The following is an 8,995-nucleotide window of genomic DNA, read 5'->3' as shown; positions in this document are numbered from 1 at the left end:
GCCACCCAGGTGCCCCAAGATTGAGCTTGGAATTTCCATTTACAGATACTTAAAATGAAAGGAGACTGAAGGGGTCTTCCTGTGATGTCATTACAAAATAGGAGTGTGCAGTTCATCAGGCATGGATGAAGGCAGTACTTTGAAAGCCGTTTTTTATGTGTGGCTGGTTTCAGACTCTACTGAGTCCAACTACACCTGCATTTAATCCTCAAAATGATCCTTTGAGTCAGATGGTCTCCCTGAGAGTGAATGTATTTTTTAATTATTTATTTATTTTAAATATTTTATTTATTTATTCATGAGCAATACACAGAGAGAGGCAGAGACACAGGCAGAGGGAGAAGCAAGGCTCCTCGCAGGGAGCCCGATGCAGGACTTGATCCCGGGGCTAGTATCATACCCTGAGCCAAAGGCAGATGCTCAACTGTTGAGCCACCCCTGAGAATGAATTTAAAACAGGGGAGAAGAGTTGAAAGATGGGGAGGTGGGAAGAGGAAAGAGAGAAAGAGAGAGAGCTCTGAAGAAAAAAATCTGAGCTCCTATATTCCATTTTGGCTGAAGCCAGTTCTACCCTGGATGTTACTGAAGACAATAAATTTATTTATTTTTGGTGAAGTCATTTTGAGCTAGATTCCTGTCACTTGCAACTGAAGGAGTTCTGACTAATTCAATGACTGACTTGGCCCAGCCTTGCAGACTAGTGTGTAGCTGGGGATGAGTTCCATGCCAATGAAGGAAAGACATGACACAAGTCACCAATTTATTCTCTCTTCCCATGAGTGAGAGGTGTGGGGCTGTGGGTTTCCTCACAAAATGAGGAACTATTAAGTGAGCCCACTATTTGATTCTTTCCTCTTCTTTTCTTTTCTCTTTTTCTCCTACTTTCTCCCTTACTTCTTTCTTTCCTTCCAAAGCACGGTCTAAACCTATACAGAAGAATTTGAAAACCTCTGTTAGCTGGTCTGTGGTCCTGCCATTTGAGATACAACAGATCGCCTCAGTTTTGCTGAGGAATGTGGGATTTATTTTTGTCCCTCCTGGGGCCTGTGGCATCACAAAAAGCATACTGGCTTTTGAGCGATGCTTTCTCTGTGACTCAAGGAATGTCACTGCCTCTCATTAAATTCTTTCAGTTTAGACTCTCCCTCTAGTAGTGGGGGAAGGACTTGGGGGTAGGAGTGGGGAATGTGTGTATGGGGAAGCACTTGCCACCAGTTTAGCCATCCATCCACTGAGTCATCCATTTTCTTAGCAGGGAACGTTTATTGGAAAGAAAGATAAAACAGGCACTGGGTGTGTCCCATACACATTTCTTATTGGATTCCTATTGCAATCCTTTGAGGTGGACATTATTATTATTACCCTCATTTTTCAGACGAGGAAGCTGAAGTTTAGAGCATGTAAGCCATATATTAAGTCCAGACAATGAGAAGGTGACAGAGCTGACATTCAAGCCCCCAATGCCCCTGCTCTTTGTATTCTGAGAAACTGTCTTGGTTTCCTGTGTGTGAGGTTCATGCTAAGCAGTGCAGGAAAGATGATGAACACTGACCGGGTAGGAATCTTGTCATCCAACCCAGCAGTCCATTAGAGAACTGACAGTGAGTAAATAATTGTAATGCAGAGGAGAAGGTAGGAGCATCTAAATGTAACAACATGAATCTTTGGGATATAGGGACCAAAAAAATGAGCATTTCTGGGACTTTTCAAAATCCTAAGTTATTCTGAAGACTTCCAGTGTTCTTCATTTTCTTTACTCATTTTTATGTATAACTAAACTTTTTGATGAAGAAATAAGAAATATTAAGTTAGTAGAGTAGAACTATAGCCAATAGTGTATATTAAAACACGGGGAAATGCCAGTGAACATAATTGGGTAGTGTCTGAATAATGTCACATTGAGATCTCCCAGCAAGGTTAACAGCACTAAGGAATTCCTTGTTTTCCAAAACTTGTTATTTCTTGGAACACCACTCAAGATTTATGTAAAATATACTGTGCATATAAACTTATTAATATTTATTATTTTTTTTTGCAAGAATAACTCACCATTAGCAGCAAACAGGGCATAAACACATACTGAAAACACAACAGCCATGAGCAAGACTGACTCATGTCAACCTTAACCTTCAACTATGCCTGTCAGCTTTTCCTGCTCTTGCTTTGACTTGACATTGGCTGATTCCTTCAAACCAGCAATGCCTCTATATTGATAAGCTTTGATTCTCATAGGAGAATATGATACGTTTTTTTCTGGTTTTCTTAGTTGCCTTTTCTCAGGAGTTGAGATTTAGAAGAATATTTACATTTCCTGAGAAAGAATAGGAAGGAGTTTCTGAATGTAGACCCTGGTCTTGAGGGAGGTACAGATATAAGCTAGTGGGTTTGGGGAAAGTAAATAGAATGGGTCAGTGTAGGACTCCCAGCAGACATCCTATAGGAACAGGTATGTGAGCTGGGATGTGAAGGGTGGGCAGGATTTAGAGATTGAGGTGGGCGTAAGAGTAGGGTGAAAGGCATTCCAGGTGGATGGCAGAGGTTGTGGAAGGTAAGACTGAGAAGTTGGAACCTGGGGATACACCAGGCAATTAGCCTGACTTTGAGCAGAGGGTTTGTGAAAGGGGGTGGTTAACAATATGACTGGGGTAGAGTGGGGCTAACTCCACAGGAGGAGGGCTTCATGCATAATTTACATCTCCCCATCCTATAAAGTAGGTACTCCAGGGTTATTTATTTCTGTTATGAGGAGACTGAGGCTTATGACTTGCTTACAGTCACGTGGGTATTAAGTGGTAGAAGTTGGGGGGAATACGAACTCCATAGAACACATAGTCCAATGTCTTGCCCATCACTGGCATGCACTAGAAGCCTCTGGAATGGAACGGTCCTTGGGATTTCTTAAATGTTTGTTGAGCTGAACTGATGTGTAGAAATTGAAGGGAAATTAGATTTTGGTTAAATATGAGCAGATGCTTTCAGGAAAAACAGACTTCTGTAACAAGTTGTTTTAACCTATTTTTTTTTTTTTTGAGATCTATTTGTCTGTCTGTCATTGATCTATCTCTTACTGATGTGTGTGTTTATAACTGTTCATGGTTCCTCTCTTCATTTTGAGCACAAGGAAGCCTAATGTCAATTTCGTGGCTCTGTAAAATGGGATGGTTTGCCTTTCTGCATGCTAATCTTAGCCCTTGCTTTGTTTTTTCCTGCCTTTTTGTCCCTCTGCTGTTCATTTCCTCTTTCAGCATTTGACATATTCATTCAAGCTGCCTCAAATTTGGATATAATTAACTAATCTGTAACTAATTGGGGCACAGACTAAGAAATTCTAAGTCAGATGTGCAGAACAGTGTAACATGCTGCCTTGTGAGCTCATGAGCTCACTGCCATCAAAGAGGTATGTAAGAAAAGACTGAAGAACCCCTTGGCTCAAAGATCCCTCCAGTTCTGAGATTTTCTTTCTTTCTTTCTTTTTTTTTTAGTATTTATTTGAGAGAGAGAGCGTGCATGCCCACGTGCACACACATGGGTGGGGAGGGAGCAGAGAGAGAGAATCTCAAGCAGACTGCGTGCTGAGCACAGAACCCAATGTGGGGCTTGAACTCACGACCCTGAGATCATGACCTGAGCCATCCAAGTGCCCCAGTTCTGAGATTTCCTAATGATAAGAGTTGGAATAGGTCATTTTTTCACTGCACCCACAGCCACACCCCCCCTACCCCCCATCAAGTGGCACTTGGGTGCCCATAGTAAAATCCTCATCCTCTTGCCTACCTGAGGTCCTTTGGCCACACATCCTAGTGAGACTTGGGGGCTGGGGATGCAGGCTGCCTGGCATCGGGGCAACAGTACAAATGATATTAATAGCATGTGACTAGCAGTGGATTGATCGAGTAAGCAGATGTTAAGGTTCTGGCTGATAATGATTCATTATTATTTGGGAAGAACCTGATAGGGATGCTCTTGCTCTAAGAATTAATTAGTTTATGCTTCATCAGTCGTATTGAGCAGAGTGTAAATGGCCCTTCTGAGTACAGAGCTCCGGTTAGAGGAATTAGCATTCCTTCCACCCAGCAAGACATGGCAACAGTGAGCTTGCTTCCGTGGAAGAACAGGCAGAGGGAGAGGGGAGGAACAGGGAGACAGAGAAACCTGCATACCTGAGGTCTGTCTGCCTTTCCAGCCTCTATCCCTCTTTCTCTGCAGATCATCATTTGGAGATGTTCCCCTTTGCCACTCCCAGTCTACGTTAGGGTGGAGCTCCTCTCTAGTTCAAGTTGGGAGGGAGGCCATGTGACCAAAGCTGGGCCAATCAGTGTACTGCATCGCCTGGGCCACCGTGATTGGCTCATGGATGTACCTGTGTGATCCTGTCAGATGCCCTGAGACTCAAGGAGACATTTGCTGGGAACATTGGGAAGGCCAGTCTCTCTCTCTTTTCACAAAGGAGTGTGAGGTAGGTGCTGCAGCAGCCATTTTGTGATTCCAGCCCGCAAGCCATTGAATCATTCTCAGCGTTGGAGCCTCCCCAGCCGGTGCTACATGGAGCAGAGACAGCTGTCCTCACTGAAATCTATGTAAATTACAGCTTCGTGAGCAAAAAGAAGAGCACTATTGTTTTGAGCTACTAAATTAGGGGTGATTTGTTACACACCAATTGATCAGAATAGTGTATCTTGCATATTTTGGACTGTAGACTAATCTTCCCTTATTGCAAACCTGACCATCTTACCTTTCAGCTTAAAAAGTCCTCAAAAGCCTTCTGATTAAAGACCAAACACCTCTGTGTGGTATTCAGGGCCTTTCTGGTGGTACCTCTGCAATATCATCTCCCTGCCCTTCCTCTCATGGATCCTGTCCTTCTGTCATAGGAACTGCTTGCTTGTGGTTCCCTTAAATAGCTCATACTGTCTTGGGCCTCTGCATCTTGTGGATGCTGTTTTCTCTGCCCTGAACGCCTGTCTGGTACCTACCAGATGAGACCTCTGTGGAGGATTCCCTCACTTCTCTCTTTTTCAAAATCTTATTAGTCAAATGTTGGAGCCGGTAGATTCAGCACTGTATTCTCTAATTCAACTATTTTTATTTATTTATTTTTAAAGAGATTTTATTTATTTATTCATGAGAGATACAGAGAGGCAGAGACACAGGCAGAGGGAGAAGCAGGCTCCCTATGGGGAGCCTGATCCAGGTCTCAAGCCCAGGACTCTGGGATCATGACCTGAGCCAAAGGTGGATGCTCAACCCCTGAGCCACCCAGGTGCCCCTCTAATTCAACTATTTTTGTACCTTTTTGTTGATTTACCACATGGAGAATTTCCTTGAGTTTATCTTCCAACCATTTTTTAAAATTGTTTTTTAAAAGATTTTATTTACATATTTGAGAGAGAGAGAGAGAGAGAATTCATGCACAAGCATAGGGAGGGCAGAGAGAGAGGGAGAAGCCGACTCCAGGTTGAGCAGGATCTCAGGATAATGACCTGAGCCAAAGGCAGATGCTTAACTAACTGAGCCACATAGGCACCCCTCTTCCAAACCTTCCTATGGAAAATTTTATTTTGATAATCCCATTTTAAATTTCCAATAATTCTCTCATGCTCTGTTTTCCATAGTCTTTATATTGGTTTCATGTTTTATGTTTTTTTGCTTCTCAAATGAAGAAGCTTCTTGAATCTCTCTGCTCTTCTGTGTCTTCCTCATAACTTCCTCATGGGTATATAGGTGTTTTTTAATATTTTGTGGTTACTCAACTGTGTTGGAAGTTTGTCTCAAAAGTCTGATGATCCCGAATTGTCCAAGTTTAAGAAAGAGTAGGTTGGGAGCTTTGAGGACATAGGGCTTGTATGGTTCCCATTGAGGGAGGGTGGGGTAAACAGGAAGTTGCTATTACCCTGAGAGAGCCAAATGCTGTGAGATGGAGGCTGCAACATCCCATGAGCTGTCTTTGGTCTTCCCAGATAGTTTATTCGAACTCCTGAGAGTGCGGTCTTCACTGGGTGATGCATGCTTTGATATAGGGGCCACCGCCCATGGGGTTCGATGGAAGCAGGGTGGGGTTGAATGTTCTTTACAAAGACTTTGGATTAACCTCTTGTCTTTTCATTCCCTGTTCTGCCTTCCTAACCCTTTCTTACCTGGAAACTTTGCATCTTAATTTCTCTGTGGTTGGGTATGGCAGAGTAACCCCATTCTCCTATGTTCTAGGCTGCCTCATTTTCCATCCTACTTCCTCAATTTCCAGTCAGTCTCTGTATTCTTGAAATGCATGAAATCACTGCTACATTGATGCCCCACCCCATTCTCTTCATTGTATTGGATTTATACCTTTTAAATTCCTTCACTGTCATTTTACAGGGATCTCATCAGGCAAGGGAGAGAGATGGCTAGTTCACCACCAAGAACCATAGGTTCAAACTATGCTCTTCTATCTTCCTGTCCTGGAAAGGACTTTAGAGACAACTGAGCCAGTTTGAAGTGGAGAAACCAGTTAGAATGGGTTTAGCCACTGGCCAAGGATGGAAGGCCCAATAGGGAGGTGGTAGGGTTTTAGCTTAGGACATAGACTCAGAGATCAGACAGCCTGGGTTTGAACTCTGGCTCTATCACTAACTAGCCATCAGAACTTAAGAGAGATAGTTAACTTTACTTGCCTCTTTTCCCACCAGTAAATTTGGGATAAAAAAACTGACTTCACAGGGTTGTGAGAATTAAGTGAATTAATGTATAGTGCTTATATAGGGCCCATAACAAAGAATTGTCTATGATTGGAGAAACAGGCTGGAACTCAGATCTCAGCTAACCTCAGGCCCTGTACAGTCCTTTTTATGAACTTCTACATATGAAGGTTCTAAACAAATGGAAACACAGCCATTGCTAAACAAAAGGTTTGTTCTGGTAGCACAACTCTCCCTTAGCTTTTCTTACTGTTGCCTCAGACCCCTCCTCCTCTTGCTCTACCAAGCCACACCCTTATAGGCTGGTCCCCCAATCCTGGACATAGGCCCCAGGCCCATCATTGATAATTATGTTATAAAAATAATACCCTAAAGCACATAGGGAATCCTTCTCTGTCACTTCTGTTGCTCTCATTGCTGGGCTTTAAATCCTTTTAAGAAAGTAGACCTTTTTCTATTTGTGGCTCAACTCCCACCAAACTCATGAACTCCTGGAAGGCAGAGAAGAGACTGTGGCTTAGTCATCTCTGCTCCCTCCAAAAGGCTGGTGGGGTACTTTACACTGCTAAGCTGGATGGAACAATGTGGAGATGGGTAGACCTAGTTGAGGTCTCAGCTCCTCCAGTTGATGGCTAGTGTCCTTGAGTAACTAAATTAACTGCTCTGGGCCATCACTTCCTTTTGTGCATTTTGTGACTCAAATAGGATATACTAAACCCTGTACAAACCTAAGGCCCCGTGAAAGTAAGTTTTCATTGAGGACATGTTGCTGATGAGGCAAGTCGAGGATTAGTGTGATGATAGGAATTTCCTGAAGGAAGGATGAGTTATGAGATCCCAAACCCTAGGGATCTACCAGAGAGGCTTTCGCAGTTGCAGGTATTGATGGAATTGGCAGGAGGGTGTGGAGCAGTAGGCAAGTGACCAAGGTGATGGGAATTTTGAGTGAAGCTTACTGGGAGGATGGTGGTGAGTAACCAGGATGAGAAGTTGCAAGAAGAGCATATTTGGGCACCAGGGAGGCAATAAAGTTGGGAAAATGTGAAGTTTGAAGGGTGGAGGCTCCCATACAGATGTTTCACCAGGCAGTTAGAAGTGTGAAAGTCCTGGCTGAGAGCAAATCTGGGCTGTCTCCTGTGTTGAGCTGATTTTTGGTACTCTAGAAATGGATGAGATGCCTGAGGGGATGTGAGGACAGATCAGAGAGCTGAGAACAGAGTCTCTGGGGAAGAGAGGAAAGTTCAGGAGGTTTAGGCTAGAGTAGCCCCTGAGAAAGGAGAGTGCTTTGAGATATAACAGGAGACCAGGAGGGCACCATGTCCAGAAGTCCATGAGGGTGGAAGTTGAGAATGAATGCCGATTGCTGATTGAGCATTTGATGATATTAGGAGGCTTTAGGTGTGATAATGATATTGTGAAATGATATCATATTTGGTATTTACTTATAAAAAGATGGTGGGCTGTCTTAAAAGAGACACTCTTTAGATTCAAAAATACACATATTGAAAGCAAAGAATGGAAAAATATACCCAATGGAAACTAACCAAAAGGCAGCTGGATTAACCATACTGTTATTATACAAAAGAGACTTGAAGATGGAAATTGTTGGGGACAAAGAAGGACATTTAATACTATTAAAAGGGTCAATCCACCAGGAATACTGAAATAGAAATAGACAATTCAACAGTAATTGTTGGAGACTCCAATATCCCACTTTCAATAATGGATAGAATGAGGCAGAGATCAATAAGGAACTATTTACAGAACACTCCATTCAACAAAAGCAAAATACATGTTCTTCTCAAGTGCACATGACACATTTTCCAGTTTAGAATATTTGCTGGACCATGAAACAAATCTCAGTAAGCTTAATAGAAAGAATAGAAAAATAGAGAAAGTCAATGAAATGAAAAGTTGGTTCTTTGAAAAGATCAACAAAATTGACAAACTTAGCTAGACTGAGCAAAAAGGGGAAGAATCAAGTGCCTATAGTAAAAAATGAAAAAGGGATATCACTATTGATCTTACAGAGATAAATGGATTATCGGAGAATAAGATCATGATTGATTTTTCAGAAATAAAACAGATTATAACTGTATTATGAATAGCTGTGCATCAACAAATTTGATAATCTAGATGAAATGTACAAATTCCTAGAAAGACATAAATTACCAAACCTGACTCAAGAGAAATAGAAAATCTGAACATATATATAACAAGTAAAAAGATTGATTTAGCAATTAAATTTCCAGGACACCTGGTGGCTTAGTAGCTGAACATCTGCCTTCAGCTTGGGTTGTGATCCTGCAGTCCTGGGATCA

Source organism: Nyctereutes procyonoides, unplaced genomic scaffold, assembly GCF_905146905.1.
Source record: "Nyctereutes procyonoides isolate TBG_1078 unplaced genomic scaffold, NYPRO_anot_genome, whole genome shotgun sequence".
Lineage (NCBI taxonomy): Eukaryota > Metazoa > Chordata > Mammalia > Carnivora > Canidae > Nyctereutes > Nyctereutes procyonoides.
The sequence above is the reverse complement of the archived record's forward strand: the minus strand, read 5'-3'. Positions refer to the sequence as shown.